The sequence below is a fragment of the Jaculus jaculus genome, chromosome X (genome assembly GCF_020740685.1).
Source record: "Jaculus jaculus isolate mJacJac1 chromosome X, mJacJac1.mat.Y.cur, whole genome shotgun sequence".
NCBI classification, from domain to species: Eukaryota; Metazoa; Chordata; class Mammalia; order Rodentia; family Dipodidae; genus Jaculus; species Jaculus jaculus.
The window spans coordinates 17,591,365-17,610,107 of record NC_059125.1 but is presented as its reverse complement, the minus strand read 5'-3'; the positions used below and the strand labels follow the sequence as shown (position 1 = coordinate 17,610,107).

Below are 18,743 nucleotides of genomic sequence, written 5' to 3'. Positions count from 1 at the left end.
TCAGCAGCCTTGCAAAAAATTAACACTTCAATTGTTCCTATTTGCTTTTCTCTGAAGGCAATTGCTGTGAAGATCTGAGTCCTGTAAGGAGAAAGTAAGTGAGCCCAACACAGGGTGAGTCAACATAGTAACTGATGCCAGGATTCTGTAGAGGCCTCTGGATATTTCAAATTCCAGGACCTGCGCACAAGCAAGTGACCCGCCTTTTTTCTCAAGTTGGTTTCCCATAATAGGACTGCCCATGGACACTACATATAAGGCTCTGCTCCCAGCATGACAAGCCCTGTGAATTCAAATAATGCTCAACTGTGTTCTGATTAGCATCCAAACCAGAATAGCACAGTGGATGTACTCTTGTTCTCAAAGTCCTCTGAACAGAAAAAATGCCTCAGTACAAAACTAACAATATTTTCTGTAGCTTTCATGTAAATTTCCAACATAACAAAGAAGAAAATCTTGACCCAGAATTAACATTCAAAAGCCTTTCTTTTGTTCCCCTTTTAAACACCACCAAAAAATTCACACTAATGAACAACAAAATGATCCAGATAATCGATGCAGTTTTTATGAATTTGCTGTGTCCCACACCTAATATTTACCCTTGAGATCCAACCAAAAATCTTGTAATCATGTTTGGATAATGCCAATAATTGGAATAAGAGAAGCAGAAGGCGAGTTCTGAAGGCAGAGTGTAATTCTCAGGGGAAAGTTTTTTTTTTGTTTTGTTTTGCTAAAATTAAGAACAAAGAATCCTCCAAAAGTTCGAAATTTTTGGTGTAGGCTATGATAAGACTTCTTTTCCAGCCATTTGCTTTTTCTTCTAATTCTTTGGTGTTAATTACTCAAGCTTTTCTATGAGATATTGTAATTATGATTATTTAGTTGTTCTCCAAATACTCTTCTGTATTACATGAACAAAGTAGCAAAAACCTTCCTTTGACAGTATAAGCCTTTATTTTCTTCTTACTTGGTATTTAGCCTGTTATTATATCATATGTATCAGGAAAGCTCAGCATTTATAGAAGACCTTTGTAACATGTTTTAAGAATGATATTACTTTTACAATTTAATGAGATCAATCATAATAGTTGACAGATTTTTACTACCATTTCTTAAGGTGACATACATTTTCCATGTCAACTATGTAATTGCTTAGTACAGAAATGAATATGAATGGAAAATGTACATTAAACCTTGCTATGATATTTTTACTTTATTTGCTAATATAGCCTTTATATACTGTAATATCATCATAAGATTTCCCTGACAAATCTCATATAAATTAAAACATGAAAATTGTATTTAAATTTAGATAGTTATTTTAATTTAATATTAAAACTAAATTAATTTTTTTTCATATTGTCTCCTCTCTTCACTTTTGTTTCATGATCTATGAATAAACATTAGTATTTCATAATATGAAATGATAAAAATATTTTAAGACTTTCTTACCTCCAATGTATAGTCAGCATCAATGTCCTCATATTTCATGAGATAGAGTATGTCACAGAGTATAAGTTTATATATATATATATATATATATATATATATATATATATATATATATATTGCCAACTACTACCACCAGCAATAGCAATGAAAGGTGTAGGTACCTCATTATGACATTTTCACAGGCATATATATAACATATAAAGATTCTATATAGGAGATAAAATGTGTCATAATTATTCTCGGGAATGTGGCTTATTTTGCTTAATATAATGATTTCAGTTCTACCGAAGTTCCTTCATATATCATGACTTTATTTTTCATTAAGGCTGAATAAAATTGCACTGTCCATAAATGCAACATTTGATCAGCAAAGATGAAGAAATGACTATTCCATAATAACAAAGATTTGCCTGTACTATATACTCAGTTAAATTAATGCCATACATCAACCCCATTCCCTTCAACTTTAAAGCCTGTCACAAACCCACTAATTTCTTCTCCAATATTTTAATTTTATCATTTCAAGAATGTTGTGTGATAAGGAATCACTCAGCTTATGACCTTTTGATATTGGCTTATCTCAGCATTGAGTCCTTAATATCCACTCAAACTCATGTTTATTTATTTCTGCTGTGTAATGCTATGGATTTTCTGCCATTTGTTCAAACATTCATCTACTGTATATTGTTTGTTTCCTAATTTTCAACACTACAAATAGTACTGAAAAACAGTTATGTGAAGTTTAAAAAAACTCTCTGAATCATATTTCAGGAGTACAGCTAGTTATTATGGAAAGTGACTGTGTGCATTTTTAAAGAGAATGGTAGTCACTGTAGCTCTTCTACAGGTATGACTGCCAGAAGAAAATCAAACAAATAGAACTTGGAATTAGTCATTGCCAATATAAACAAATAAACAAAAAACATACTGTTGATATTGTCACAGGAATTGCATTGAAACTATACATTAGTTTGGGGGGTAACCATCCAATACATTATGTTCTATGCCACAATCCTATAAGCACAGCATTTATCTTTAGTTCTCATACTTAATCAGAATTTTTTTCTTTATATCATATAAACCCTGAGTTTGTTTTTTTTTTAATTCATGAGTATTTTATTTTTAATGAAATTGCAATGCTTATATTCAAAGCTCTAGGTTCAAGTAGGCCATTGCTTGTTAGTGAAAATCCAATTTAAGCATTTCATTTACTTATTTCTACAGTGCTGGCAATTGGGCCCATTGTCTTCTGCATTTTAGATAAATACTTTATAGCTAAGGTACATCCCATGTTTATGCATTTGTGCTTTTCTGGTTTAATTTATATGTTAAAATCATAAAAAATAACGTAGAAAGTCCTACCTTTGTAACAATTTGTTTTTAATTTTCTATTTTTAATAAAAATATTTTATTTATTTATTTATTTTATTTATTTGAGAGAGAGGGAGAAAGAGACAGAATGGGCATGGCAGGGCCTTCAGCCACTGTAAACAAACTCCAGATGCATGCGCCCCTGTGGTGTTTTTAATTTTTTTTTGTTGTTGTTCATTTTATTTATTTATTTATTTGAAAGTGACAGAGAGAGAGAGAGAGAGACAGAGACAGAGACAGAGAGAGAGCGTACCAGGGCTCCAGCCACTGCAAACGAACTCCAGACGCATGCACCCCCTTGTGCATCTGGCTAACGTCGGTCCTGGGGAATCGAGCCTCAAACCCGGATCCTTAGGCTTCACAGGCAAGCGCTTAACTGCTAAACCCCCTCTCCAGCCCCCCCCCCTGTGTGTTTTGATTCAGGTGTCTCCCATAAATTTAGGTATTCTGAATGCTAGGTTCACAGCTGATAGGGATTTGAGAATTAATATCTTCTGGAGACAGTGTATTGTTGGGGACAGACTTATGGGTGTTATAGCCAGTTTCACCTTGCCAGTGTTTGGCACATTCTCCTGTTGTTATGGTCCACCTTATGTGGGTTAGGGGATGATGTCCACACTCTGCTCATGGTGTCCTTTTCCCTGCCATCATCGAGCTTCCCCCTCGAGCCTGTAAGCCAAAATAAACCTTTTTTTTTTTTTTTTTTTTTTTTTTTTTTTTTTTTTCCCACAAGCTCCTCTTGGTTGGGTGATTTCTACCAGCAATTCAGACCTGACTGCAACAGCCCCTTGTGGATCTTGCTTATGTGGGTCCTGGGGAATTGAACCAGGGTCCTTTGGCTTTGCAAGTAAACACCTTAGCATCTAAGCCATCTCTCCAGCCCCCATCTTAACAAAGTTCAATCATCCAGTATTGTCTTTATTTATGGGTATAGAGTTATCCCATCATCTCTTGAACTTACTAACATGTTACACTTACTGATTAGTGATTGATTCTTCCTTATCGACGAAGGCAAGTATACTGACATCTTGATGTACTGGTTAGTTTGGAGCAATTTTGTAGGATACCTGGAATTTTCTACATGGGCCTTCATAACACCTTCAAACAAAAACAATATTCTTTTCTTTTTTTTTTTTTTTCTTTTTGAGGCTTAGTCTCCCTTTAGCACAGGCTTAAATGAGAAACTAATTTTGTAGCCCAGGCTGGTCTCAAACTCACAGACGTTCTTCTATCTGTTTCTCCATAATGCTGTGATTAAAGGCATGTAAAAACACTCCCAACCTGTCTGTTCATTTCTGAATATTGTATTTAATTTTTGTGCATTTTGTACTGGCTAGAACTTCCAATTCCATTAAAAATAGCTGTGCTCAAATCAGATAAATTTTCTTGATCTTTGTTTTTCTTTTACATTTTTCTTTCTTTTTCTTTTTCGGTTTTTCATGGTAGGGTTTCACTCTGGTCCAGGCTGACCTAGAATTCACTATGTAGTCTCAGGGTGGCCTTGAACTCACTGTGGTCCACTTACCTCTGCCTCCCACGTGCTGGGATTAAAGACATGCTCCATTACACCTGGCTTTTTTCTTGACCTTTGTATTAGGAAGAAAACTTTCATGATTGTTATGATAGTAGTTTTAGGATTCATGCAGATGTTCATTACCATGTTGATGGAAATTGTCCTTGATTACTGGTTTTTGTTTTTCTGTTTTGTTTTATCCTGGGTACTAGTTTGCTTTTTTCTTCAAATATTTCTTCCTGTATGCCATTGATGTAATCTAGTGATTATTCTTCATTAGACTCGATACAATGTGTTAAATTGTGCTAAGAATTTTTGTTTCTATATCTATAAGCTTAGGTGTTTGTCCAATTTTGGTTCATGCCTCGTTTGAGTAACTATATTCCTTGCATTGTATAGTATATTTGGAATTTTAACTCATTTTTCATGTTTTGGAAATTGACAACTCTTTTCTCCTATCACATGAAAATGCCATGGCATTTCCTTCTAGCTTCCATGTATTCACAATAGCAATTCTCTATTATTTAAACATTTTTAAAAATATTTTATTCATTTTCATTTATTTGAGAACGACAGACAGACAAAGAGGCAGAGAGAGAGAGAGAGAGAGAGAGAGAGAGAGAGAGAGAGAGAGAGAGAGAGAGAGAGGGAGAGAGAGAGGGAGGGAATGAGGAGAATGGGTGCGCCAGGGCCTCCAGCTACTGCAAACGAACTCCAGATGCATGCACCCACCCCCTTGTGCATTTGGCTAACGTGGGTCCTGGGGAATCAAGCCTCGCACCAGGGTCCTTAGCCTTCACAGGCAAGTGCTTAACCACTAAGCCATTTCTCCAGCCCTAAACTTTTTTTTTTTTTGCCTACACATACAGTATTATTTCCCTTTCATTACTTTTTTTAAAATTTATTTATTTATTTATTTATTTGAGAGCGACAGACACAGAGAGAAAGACAGATAGAGGGAGAGAGAGAGAATGGGCGCGCCAGGGCTTCCAGCCTCTGCAAATGAAGTCTGGACGCGTGCGCCCCCTTGTGCATCTGGCTAACCTGGGACCTGGGGAACAGAGCCTCAAACCGGGGTCCTTAGGCTTCACAGGCAAGCACTTAACCGCTAAGCCATCTCTCCAGCTCCCTTTCATTACTTTTAAGGTTTCTTTTTAATTTTCTTTTTCTTTCCAGGGATTGATCATGATGAGCGTGAGCACAGGTTTCCTTGAGTTTATTGTGTTTCCTCACAGTTACTTGAATTTGTAGGGCTTTTATTTTTTTTTTAAATAATATCCCAGTTTCTGTCCTTTAATGTCTCTGAGGACAGGGATCTTAAGTACTTTATTATAGGCCCACAGATCATAGAGGATTGGTTCACTTGATATCATGTTATTTATGCAGAGACATTTATCGTACCAATAACTGTGGGCTAACTCCACAATGCACGACCCATTTACATCAACAAGGAGGGTCCAATGGGAGGGGGTAGATCATGGATAAGCCTAAACAATGGTACCAAACTGCCTGGATTTGCTGAGAAAACTGATAAATTAAATAAAAAAAAAAGAAACTTTCTTTTAAAAAAATTTAGCATTAATTAATTATATAGATAATTGTGGAATTCTTTGTGATATGACATGTATATACTGTATTTTGATTATATTTACCCGCATTATACTTTCTTTTCCCTTAACTATTTCCACAGAACTGTTTCTTCTTCCCAAATAGTAAAGCTTCTACTTTCATATCTTCTCTGTATTTTATTTTATTTTTATTTGGTAACCCAATACCGGTAATTAGGGTTGCTTACAGGAACACTGGTGAAACATTATTTATAGACTCATGAGCAATTTACCAGTTCCTAAGCTCTGAAGAAAATATCACTACTCTAGCAATCAATGCCTGCCTATAATTTTTAATTCTAATGTGTATTCTTTGGTGTTGTTTTGGTGGAGGATTGGGATGCATCATGTGGTTACTGCCATGTAAGCTATACTTAAACTATTGAAGTACCATATTTACTCCTAGGCATTTTTACCACATTTACTCCAAGGCATCTATATCCTACCACAAAGAGACTTGCACATTCCTATTTTATTCCTAAGAGCTAGAAATGGAACTTGTTTAAATGTCCATTAACCTACGAAAAGATAATAAAACAGTACTGCCAAAATTTTGTTGGTACAGGAAACATTACTCTAAAATTTACATGGAAAGACAACAGAACCTGAATAGCTAAAACAATAGCAGACAAAGCAAGTTAAGGCTTATTATATGGCTATAGTAAAAAGGAAAAATTTTACTTTGGTAACGTACAAATATCTATCTCAGTGCTTGCATCTAGAGTATATAAAAATCTCATATGATTCAAAAATCATATACATAATAAATTCATTTAAAGTGAGAAAAAGTCATGAAGACTCATTTAACAAAAAAAATACCACAGAGATGCCAAATGAGCTTGTGAAAAGATAGATGTTCAGAATTATTTTTTCATTATGGATATGCAAATTAAGCCCATAATAAAATACATCTATGCAAATGTTACAGTGACTAAATTAATAAAATAGTGACAACGTGAAATTCTGCCAAGACTATACAGAAAATGAGTGGATCACTTAAAAATTGTTGACTACAATGTATAATAGTATATCTAATCAGGAAATAAATGTTTGGGTACTGTATAAAAAAATCCAACCACCATTTACAATGGTAACATTTCATCTGGAGGCATCAATTCTTGAGAAATGAAAACTTTCAAACAAAAAACTTGTACATGAATCTTCATGTAATATGTAGAAATTAGAGGTAATCCAGATATTTATTAACTGGTGAATCGTTACATAAACACACTCTTGATGTACAGAACAACCTGTAAGGATTTCCAGAGAATCATGCTAAGAGAATGAGGGCAATGATGAAGAATTCCACTTGAAGGAAACAATTAAATTGAAACAATAATTGTATAAAGAGATCAGATTAGTGGCTGGCTCTCAATTATAAAGGCATGGGTGAGGATAGCAAGAAAATGAGTCTGGTAACAAAAGAGTAGCATTGAAAGAACCTTATAATAAAGCATCTGGTATATTGGTTGTGATAAATTATGTTTTACAATAGTTTTCTGATGTATTATCCATGGGTAGAACTAGTTAATTTGTGCATGAAATCTTTCTGTTCTATCTTCTACAACTGAATACAATGCTACAGTCATCTTAAAACAAATTACACACACACACACACACACACACACACACACAGATAACATGTTGTGTTTCAACATTGGCCTAACTAATTACAAACAAATACACATAGATATGAGGATATAACCATACTGTGAAGCTTAAAAGGGATTGAGCAATAACAACCTGTCACATCTGAAGGCTGCTGTGACAGGGTAATATAGTAACATTAAATTTTACAATTATTTTCTAGTCCCAAATGATCTGAAAACCACAATTAATAATTTTGAGCATTTTACAGAAAATATTGTGAATGTAAGGCATGGGTTTTAGTATCTTTTTAAAGGGAAAATGCTTTCAAATGACCTTGTTATTATTTGATGTTCAAAAATCATTAAACACGTATAATTCTTGAATGCTTGGGCCAAGTTATTGCTGCATGAGAAATAGTCAGAAAACACTTTGAATATGCACATATGATGTTTCAATAGCAACTTCAGCAATCTTGTGTGCTCAGAATTCTTTCCTCATACTTTAAAAATGTGAAAATAATAAATCTCTGCCAGTTTTAAGATACTTAACTTACCCTGGTCTTCATGTCATCACTTTTTATCCAGTACAAAAGCCAAATTTTCACCCTTTTAAAGCTTTAGGAAGGTTGAATGTGTTATCATAAGAAATGAGTAATAAGAGTTACAGATCCAAATATTATGGGACCTGAAATTTGAAGACCTTACTTTACATATTTTCAAGCAAGTGATCATGTAGAAAGTTGACAGGAATTTTGCAAGAGTTCTAATAAACTGACAGATTTAAAGGTTAAGCTTCATTTTCTTCCTGCAAAAGCCTCATCTGGAAAGTAAAGAATGAGAAGATTTGTGCACCAGATGAAGCCTTATGTGCTATTTTTCTAATATGATGAAAGGGACAAAGGAATAGGAAGAGGGAGGAATGAAGAAAAAAGCAAGGAGGGAAGAACAAGGAGGAGACTCTCCTTTCCACCTATATCCTATTTGTTCTGAAATTTCCTTTGGCATATAAAATGAGGCAAAGAGGGGGTAGAGAAGGAAAGAGAGAAATAGAGAGGGAGAGAGAGAGACTGACTTTAATTTCATAGTATTCCTTTTGGAGAATATTATTTAATGGGGTCTTAAATTTTGTGAAAATGCAATAATGGTGTTCATTTATAAGTTTGTTCGATTTTTTTTTTCTAAGTCCCATAGGCAATATATTCTTACACTGAAGCTTAAAAAGGGAAACTTGTTCTGTAAATCACAGAATATTCCATTTAACTGCACTCTCAAAATAAAGTAAATTTAGAAGATTCAAAAATGTTTATATGAGTTACATCTTGATGTTTCATTTGACATATCACATGTAAAATTCTGGTCTATTCATTTGAAATTAATCTACATTGTATTAAACCACATGGTTAACATAATCCAAATTATGTTTTTTTAAATGATGTCAAAATTGAAGCATACATTCATATTTCCTTCAGCAGAATTATTTTTTTCCTTTTTAAATCTGCTCAGTTACCGACTTTGGGTTCACAGTTTGTGCATGTGTGTGTATTTGTCTCTATTAAACATGTGGCGTTCACAGTTACTTTTCTCTCTTAATGTAAGCAAATGACATACTTAGGGAATTTTAACATTCTAATGGAATATTTTGAAGAATCTGTAGAAGAGTAAAACTAAGCATATGATTAAATCCATATTTTAAAGAAGAAATATACAGAATGGATATCTCAGGCTACTAATTTGAAAATGAGGAATACAAGTATGGTGCTAGAATGGGTTATCTGTAATAAATCTTTGGTTGAGAGCAGCTGGCAAATTCATAAAGAAAAAGGTACTTCTGTCCTTCATTTTCACTTATATCTCATTTTTCAACTGCCTTTTAGTAAGTGGTGTTAAACTTGATATCCTGGTTCAAAATGGGGTGGGTAGTTCTTTTCAGATTAAAGGGTGAAGTTTATAATTTCCTGTTTCTATTCCCCTTATTTTTCCTCATAAATAGTACATATCTTTTATAATAGAATATTCTCAATTCTCCCTTGTTACTATATTCAAAAACTGTAACAGTTCAATACTTGTTATAGCTATGATTAAACTAAGTGGATCATTATTTTAGCTTAAATAAATGTAAGAAAACATGGTCTTATTTCACTTCTATTTATTCTTCCACTAACCTGCTTCCTTTGTTTATATAGATCCAGGTTGCTAGCCTGTATCATCTTTTTTTTCTCCCTGAAGTAGTTTTGACATATCTTTTAAGGCATATTTACGAGCAACAAATTCCCTCACAGTTTGTTTTTTTGGCAAAATAGTTATTTTCCTTCAGTTTTGAAGGACAATTTCATTTATATAAAATCTATGTTGATGTTGTTTTTCCCTGTAAAACACAACTTGAGCTATTCTGACAAGGTGTGAGCGATTTACTTAAATGGTCTTTTTGTTTCCATCCAAGAGATGCTATAGACAGAGCACAGAAAAGCAGGAAAACAGCGTCTTGGTTAGGCTTTCTTCATTCGCTTCCATTATTATTATTTTTATTTTAGTGTTATTTTTCATATTGGCTGTTCATATCCACAACAATTCACTGTGTAATCTCCTTCACTCCTACCTTTCTTGCTGGATTTGGAAGGTGATTGTTGCAGTCAGGTTCGCATTGCTGGTAGAAATCACCCAACTAAGAGCAGCTTGTGGGGGAAAATAAAAAAGGTTTGTTTTTGCTTACAGGCTCAAGGAGATGCTCCACGATGGCAGGGGAAAACGATAGCATGAGTAAAGGGTAGACATCACCCTCTGACCAACATAAAGTGGACAATAGCAACAAGAGAGTGTACCAAACACTAGCAAGGGGGAGATGACTGTAACACCCATAAGCCTGCCCCCCAAAATACATGGCCTCCTGGCAGTGTTAATTCCCAAATCTCCATCAGCTGGGAACCTGACATTCAGAACACCTAAGTTTATGGGGGACACCTGAATCAAACCACCACAGTGATATTTTCTTGATTTGACTCTTTAGGATAACTTCCACAAATGCCAACTGTAGGTGGTTTATGGGAGTATATTTTGTTTCTGTCATCCTGTCTATGCACTAGAAAGTAGTCAGGTTATTCTGATTTCCCAATCATCAGTGTTGGATTATATTTCCTGCCCAAACTATGGTTGGTACAGGAAAACAAGAATAAAGAGAAGTCTCTCCCCTTAAAGTCATAAAATATGACATGAAAATGAATGAGATTCATAATTGCTTGAAAGTATGTATGTGGATATATATGTGTTAGACAATTCCATTTTCATAGTTGTTGGTGATGACTTGAGTATTAAATGCTAGTATTTAACATTATTATTTGACTCACTCACACTGATTTGCATATGGAATTTTCACTCAAGCAATGAATCAACACAAGTAGAATGTGTTATCATTTAGTTATATAATCATAATGATTTACCTGCAACAATTTATGCTATTTAAAACAATCTTCATGTGTGGCTTATATGTGCGTGCATAAATCTTACCACACACATATATATTCTATGCTTAAATTGTGGGTGCAAGAAACTAAGCTAAATTGCTGTCAGTAAAAGGTGAAAGTTGTGGGATTCTCATGCAATTCTATGGAAACATATTAACGAATGTCCTTATTACAACACAGCAAAATGGACATGACATCACATAATACTTCATCCCAAATATCATATTTTTCTAATTACTGCACCTCTGTACTAATCTAAAAATTACCTCATCTCACCATAATGTATCACTAAATATATTCCCTGAGAAAATTTTAAGAAATGTATACTGTTATCGACTGTATATTGTTCCAACAAATTCAGATAATTAAGGTGATAAAACTGCCAGTTAGTTTTCTTATAAATTTGAAAATATGTTGGCCATAAAATCCCTTATGCTAAGTTATTTCTTATATAACTGTAATAAAATGAATGTTTAAATTATGTCATGATTGAATTAATAAGGAAATAACAAATGTACTTCACATTTATGTGAAATAATACCTTTAGGATTTTGTTTACTTGGAATTTGTTCATTGCTCATGTTTAGATTTGCAAAGCCAGGCTATCTAATTAATTTGTCATCTGTTTTATGATAAAGGGATTACTGGTAATATTGAAATATAAGCAAGGACCAGTCTTCATTTTATAACATGTATCATAAAACTGCAGGCTGAGGAACAATAATTAAAAATATGCTGATACATGACTTTAGGGTAAATAAATATATTTTGCATTCACAAAATATTATAGGCTTCTATCAATCTCTCTCCTAATAACTACAAGCACATCATTCAAAAAGTGTTTCAGGGATGGAGAGATGGCTTAGCAGTTAAGCGCTTGCCTGTGAAGCCTAAGGACCCCAGTTCGAGGCTTGGTTCCCCAGGTCCCACGTTAGCCAGATGCACAAGAGGGCGCCCACGTCTGGAGTTAGTTTGCAGTGGCTGGAGGCCCTGGCGCGCCCTTTCTCAATCTCTCTCTCTGTCTCTTTCTCTCTCTGTGTCACTCTCAAATAAATTAATAAAAAATGAACAAAAAATTTTTTTAAAGTATTCCAACAGATACACATATAGTTTGTATTTAGATATAGTCATTTAAATCTTAAAAATATATTTTCCTATGAAAACTGCAATTGTATACCCTTGTTTACCCTATCAACTGACAATATCACTGTTATATGTATTTGAGAAATATGAAAATGTGATCCAATTCCAATGCAAAGCACTGTTAAGAATACAAAGCATGCTAAAACAAATAAAATGCAATATAACAAGAGTAGGGAAAGGAAACAAAAATCAAAATCTGTTTGAAGTACAACATAATTAAACCCAATTCTTTGTATGTCAATGAAACTATTTAAAAATAAATTTAAAAATGTTTGTTATCTTCTCCTCTAAAACGCCTCCATTTAAAAAATACGTTATGTATTTATCTATTTAGTTGAGAGAAAGTAAGAGAAAGAGAGAGAGAGAAAGAGAGAATGGAAATGTCAAGGGCCTCTAACAACTGCAAATTAACTCCAGAAGTATGTTCCACCTTATGCATCTGGCTTTTATGTGGGTACTGGGGAATCAAACTCGATCCTTAAGCTTTGCAGGCAAGCATATTTACCACTGAAATATCTCTCCAGTCTCCAAAAGCCTCCATTTTTAAGGCAAGAATTACCACCATACTTTAGTGATTGGTCCAAACACCTTGTCAGTATTAGCTATAGAATTTATTTGATTTTGAGATGACATTTTTTAATTTTAACAATCTGGCTATCAGGTCATATCTTAAAACAGACTTCATCAGGTAAGTTTTATTTTCTTTTTAACGATACACAAAATAAAAATTCATTTTACAACTTATGATTTCATAGTCGATATTATATGGCAAGTCTATAATGAAAGGACTAATTTATTGGACACATAAATATTGCAAATGTTTACAGGGTATCATGGGATCTTTTAATGCATGAATCCATTTTGTAGCATTTAATCAAATCAAGCCCATTTATCTTGACAAACATTATTCTTCTTATTAAAAACATTCAAAATCCTTTCTTCTAGCTTTTATGGAATATACAATCATTATTGTTATCTATTCTCACAGTACTGTACAATAGAACATAGGGGATTTATATTTAACAACGTTTTCTAGCTGACATAATTAAAACTCAGAGATCTTACACAGCTGGTAACCTCAAAACTGCTCAAGATCACATTAGTAAATGGTTGATTTGAACCTAAGCAACCTGACTTAACAGTCTTTCCCTCAGGAGATGATGTGTTCCTCTTGGACTGGTACTTTTCTACAGGTCACCATTAATTATCGAGGACAGTTGAATGTAATTCATATTCTAATGTAACTCACATTGAAGTACAGACTCACCAGCTAGTGTTAGCAGGCAAAATAAATATAAATAAATATTAGTACTTTTTTCTCTTTCTTTCAGATTTTCCTCAGGAACTAATTGCAGGATTTGTAGATATAACCGGTGCAGACTACACACTGAGGCACCTACCATATAGTTGCACATATTTTGCATACTCAGAAAAGGTTTTGATTAATCTAAACTGAAGTGATGATTCTCTGTATTCTCAATGAAGTAAGAAGAGTGTGAAAGTACCATGTTCCTGTCCTAGCCAAATCTAGGATAGTTTGGATTTGGGCAATTTATTATAGTGACTTCAGTTACATTAATTTCTGATATTATTAAACATATAGTATCCTTTATATATGAATATTTTGTCCACTCATTTTACATCAATATATGGCAAAAGGAACAAAGTTTGACACAAGCAAGATAGATCAAATTACTCCTAATCATGAGAACTTAAAAAGAAAGAGCACATCACAATGTTAACAGTGAGCAACATTGCCAAAATTTTGAGGGAAAGTGTGGTACTTTATTAAATAATTTGTTTATATTAGAACAATAATATGTTTTCAGATTGTAAAAAAAGTGACATTGGTTTTCTTTCTTCCATTTTATAGGTTTTTGGAAGCAAGATTTCTATATCATTGGGTAATAGCAACCAAATGTAGAAAAGAAGTTAGTACTAAACTAACATTTGAATGATTATTGCATTTTATTTCTTAGTGATATGAAGTAGGCATGAGAATTTTTAAAAATAACTGTCTTATTCATATTTTATATTTTATTTCATCAGTGCTGTGGATTCCACCAAAGCTCTGCACATTTTTTGCAACAGAGTTATATTTCCAATCCAAATGTTCTCATTTTAAAATTTCTTGTGATATATGTCATAATTTGTACATAATGAAATTATACATTGCTGTATTTTAATATATATTAAATTTTATTGACAATTATAATATTTTTCTTAGAATTATAAGTAACTCAGTTTATAAATTTTCACACACTAAATCATAGTTCTACAGTACCTATGATTACTGTCACAGTGTTTTTTTTTTTTAAACTAAGCATAGTAGTTACCAAATTGGATTTGTAGTTCTTGAATTGATTTAAATTAACCTGCCAGTCAGTTTGAAGTGAATTTCCATTCCTATAATATGAAAATTATCCCATGAAAAACTTTCATCAGTAATAAATTCATTTTTCCTGAGTATATCATTTGCAAAGAAATACTTCGAAAGAGATCTAAATTAGAAATTTTTCCCCAAAGCCATAACCAAGTATGTGAAATGCAGCATTTGAAAGCATTCTGGATTTAATTTAAGACTTGGGATTACTTCATAAGATACATTTTACAACTTTGCTAAATATCTTTATTTGTTTCATTCTAGGCCACACACATAATCTAGCAATGGAAAAGCTCTAGATCAGAATAAAAATGGGAGAGCAGGATGCACATTCTGCAGTGATATAGAAACTGGTAGGACTCATGTGCTCTATTTAATGAGTCTCCACCCATGCACAAACATGCAACCCTAATTAAACTCAGAGTCACACTCACGCAAAAGAAAAAAGAGAGAGAGAGAGAGAGACCAAAGTAGAAGAGGGATTAGTTGGGAATTAAGGGTTCAACAGAAGGGGGACAGAAAGAGCATGTCAAGAACTAATGGGAGGAGATTATCATCAAAATACATTATATACTTGTATAAAAATTGTCAATGAAAGTCAACAACCAAAAAAATTCAAAGAACTCTGATTATGGAAACACACACACACACACACACACACACACACACACACACATATATATATATATATATATGTAATGTTTGCAAGGGAATATATGTATCATCAGCTATTACTATTATCATTTGAAATTACATATCAAATGAACTGAGATTAAGTTAATAATATACTGAAGTTAAGAACTCAATTTTCTTGAATACTGTTATGATTTTTATCATTGTGTTCCTTTGTGACAGTTACTAAACAATATTATGAGATCTTTGGGTTAAAGATTGAATAACAATGCACTACATTAATAAATCCTGTATTTGTTAATTGAGGCTTACACTTTTACTTATTAAACTTGTTTTCTCCATGGCCCCACTGAATACAAGTTTGACCAATCTGAAGAAGTTTGTTAAAGGGCTTAGATGTCATGCTTATACCAAAGATACTAAACTGCAACCTGCAATTTCAGAAAAGATCAAGGTGATTTGACTTCATGTTAAAGTTGAAGGTTCCTACACCCATGAAAGAAAGCCCTGTTCTCTAGTTGTAGCAGGAGACAGAGAAATAATTATGACCCAATCTGAATATATAATATGGAAATGCCTTCATTATTTGTTTATTACCTGAAAGGCAATTTTATAATTATCTCCTAAGTTCCACTAATGCTAATAGGTATCTTTAAGTAGAAAACATATTCTGAAATAAAATAAAATTATTTTATGTATCTTAAAGATATATGCCTTTAAAAGTTATCATAGTTCTGCTAACACTAAGCATAGATAGATATTATTTTAACTTTTTAATTTTATTTTTATTGAAGAGAAAGAGAGGCAGAGAAAGAGAGACTGGGAAGAGAATGGACCTGTCAGGGCCCCCAGCTGCTGCAAACTCCTGATGCGTGTGTCACCTTGTGCATCTGGCTTACATGGGTACTGGGTAATCAAACATGGTTCCTTTGGCTTTTCAGACAAGCACCATAACCACTAAACCATCCCTCCAACCCTAGATAGCAAGTTTTTAATGTGTATATGTTCATGTGTGTGATAGACAAGTGCTTTATCACTGAGCTACATCCCCAGAATGCATAATTGATTTATGATTACATAAGATGGGTATTGTGAATTAATCATAATTTCAGTTATACACACACACACACACACATATACATACATACATATATATACATACATACATACATATATATGTGCGTGTGTGTGTATGTATGTATGTATATATACATACACATATACATATATGTATGTATGTATGTGTGTGTGTATGTATGTATGTATGTGTATATATATATATATATATATATATATATATATATATATATATATATATTTCCCAGTATCTTAAAAAAAACTCCAAAAGTACAATTCCAAAGCCAAGGTGAGAAAGAAATTTATATGCTGGGAAACATTAATTTTCCCATTCCTGGAAAGTATGGCTTTCTACTTATTGCATTTTATGCCAAACCCGCAAACATACAAGAAGATGTGATGGGTATATACTTTCAGCAGCTGAGTAAAGAGACTGGACTGAGACTTTGTGGGAAGTTTTTTGACCCTCAGAATGATAAACCCAGCAAGTGGTGCACTTGCTTTGTGAAGAGACAGTTCATGAACAAGGGCCTGCCAGGCCCCATGCAATGAATGTAGCCTGGGCAGCCACCTTTTGCAGAGCTGCAGGCAGCCTTCCTCAGAAAATTGTTTGTGGTCTTTGCCTTTATTCTGCAAGGTTTTATACAGGAGGGAGAAGACAGCCTGTCTTTACTTGAAAAGTGCTTGCTAAGAATTTGGGTGGGGAAGGGCTAGAGAGATGGCTTAGTGGTTAAGCGCTTGCCTGTGAAGCCTAAGGACCCTGGTTCCAGGCTCAATTCCCCAGTACCCACGTTAGCCAGATGCACAAGGGGGTGCACGCATCTGGAGTTCGTTTGCAGTAGCTGGAAGCCCTGGCATGCCGATTCTCTCTCTCTCTCTCTCTCTCTCTCTCTCTCAAATAGATAAATAAAAAAGAATTAATAAAAAAAAACTGGGGTGGGTATGGCTGGGGGGATGGCTTAGCAGTTAAGGCATTTGCCTGCAATGCCAAAGGACTCAGGTTCTATTCCCCAGGACCCACGTTAGCCAGATGTACAAGGGGGCGCACACATCTGGAGTTCGTTTGTAGTGGCTGGAGGCCCTGGCACGCCCATTCTCTCTCTCTCTTTCCCTGTTTCTCTGTCAAATAAATAAATAAATAAAAATGAATTAAAGCAAAGAAAAGTTGGGGTGGGGAGAGAAGAGTGGATCTTCAGGGTGAGTTCTACACTTTTAAGCTGGTACTTAATAAGTAATAATAAATTTCTAACATTTCAAAAGAATCTAAGAGCAAATATATAAACAGACTTTATTTAAAAAGTATATAATTAACAGCAAAAGTTCAGTTTTATAGTACACATAAAGCATTTTGTTTATTCTTTAAGCAACACAATAAACTTTGCCATCATACAATATGAGGATATAAAAGGCTCTTCATGATGTAAATGTGTTCTAGCCTTGTTTCTCTATTTAATTCTGTGAAGAGTCATCAAGTAATACTGTAAACTTGACTAACATTTTTAAAAATAAGCATCATTAACATATATTCTATATAAACTTTCTTTTTCTTTTAAATGACAGTTTTAGCCACACAAATATTTAAATCTGTTTTCTTTATATGTAAGTAAAATAAGCAATACTTAAACACTACAAAGAAACATTATCAAACTTCACCTCATTGCACAGTAGAAAAGCACTTGGAAAAAAAAAGACAGCAAACATTATTTTTGTATTTTTTATACATTTTCTTAATTGAGAGCAGTCAAAATATTGTCAGAGAAATTTTCTGAGTTTCAAAAGTTTTCAGCTCAGAAATAACTAATTTTGTCATTAAACATGTCCTTTATCTGAGCACACAAAACACCTGAATTTGAAAAGACAAAGACCAAAACAAAGAGCAGGAAACCACCAAAAAAAAATAATAATAAAAAAATGAGCATATTATTTCTCAAAATGTTGTGAAGCAAAACACATTAGAGTCATAGGTTTGTACTATATAATGTGCAGTATATGCAACAGACATAGAGTTAGAAGTATTATGAAGAGTATCAGAAACTTCAATTCTAAAATCACCTAGAACTATATGAACAGCTAGTAAATGTTTTTTGAACAAACTAACCTGATACCATGTTTATAACATCTGCTTTCAAGTACTTATAGTACTTGAACTTCAGATTTTATAATTGTCACATTATTTACAGAATGCTTAAAAATTATACTTTATGCCGGGCATGGTGGTACATGCCTTTAATCCCAGCACTTGGGAGGCAGAAGAGGTAGGAGGATCGCCATGAGTTCAAGGCCACCCTGACACTACATAGTGAATTCCAGGTGAAGTAGAGTGAGAACCTACCTCAAAAAAAAAAAAAAAAATCCGTTAAAGAAAAAAAAAATAGGGCTGGAGAGATGGCTTAGCGGTTACGCGCTTGCCTGTGAAGCCTAAGAACCCTGGTTCAAGGCTCGGTTCCCCAGGTCCCACGTTAGCCAGATGCACAAGGGGGCGCACGCGTCTGGAGTTCATTTGCAGAGGCTGGAAGC

At 33.8% G+C, this 18,743-nt stretch overlaps 1 protein-coding gene across 1 annotated transcript in view; it reads right to left on the bottom strand.

Annotated features, from left to right (window-relative positions):
* Dmd (dystrophin) overlaps positions 1-18,743 on the bottom strand; it is a 2,157,654-nt gene that overhangs the window by 2,034,591 nt on the left and 104,320 nt on the right. The window lies entirely within an intron of this gene.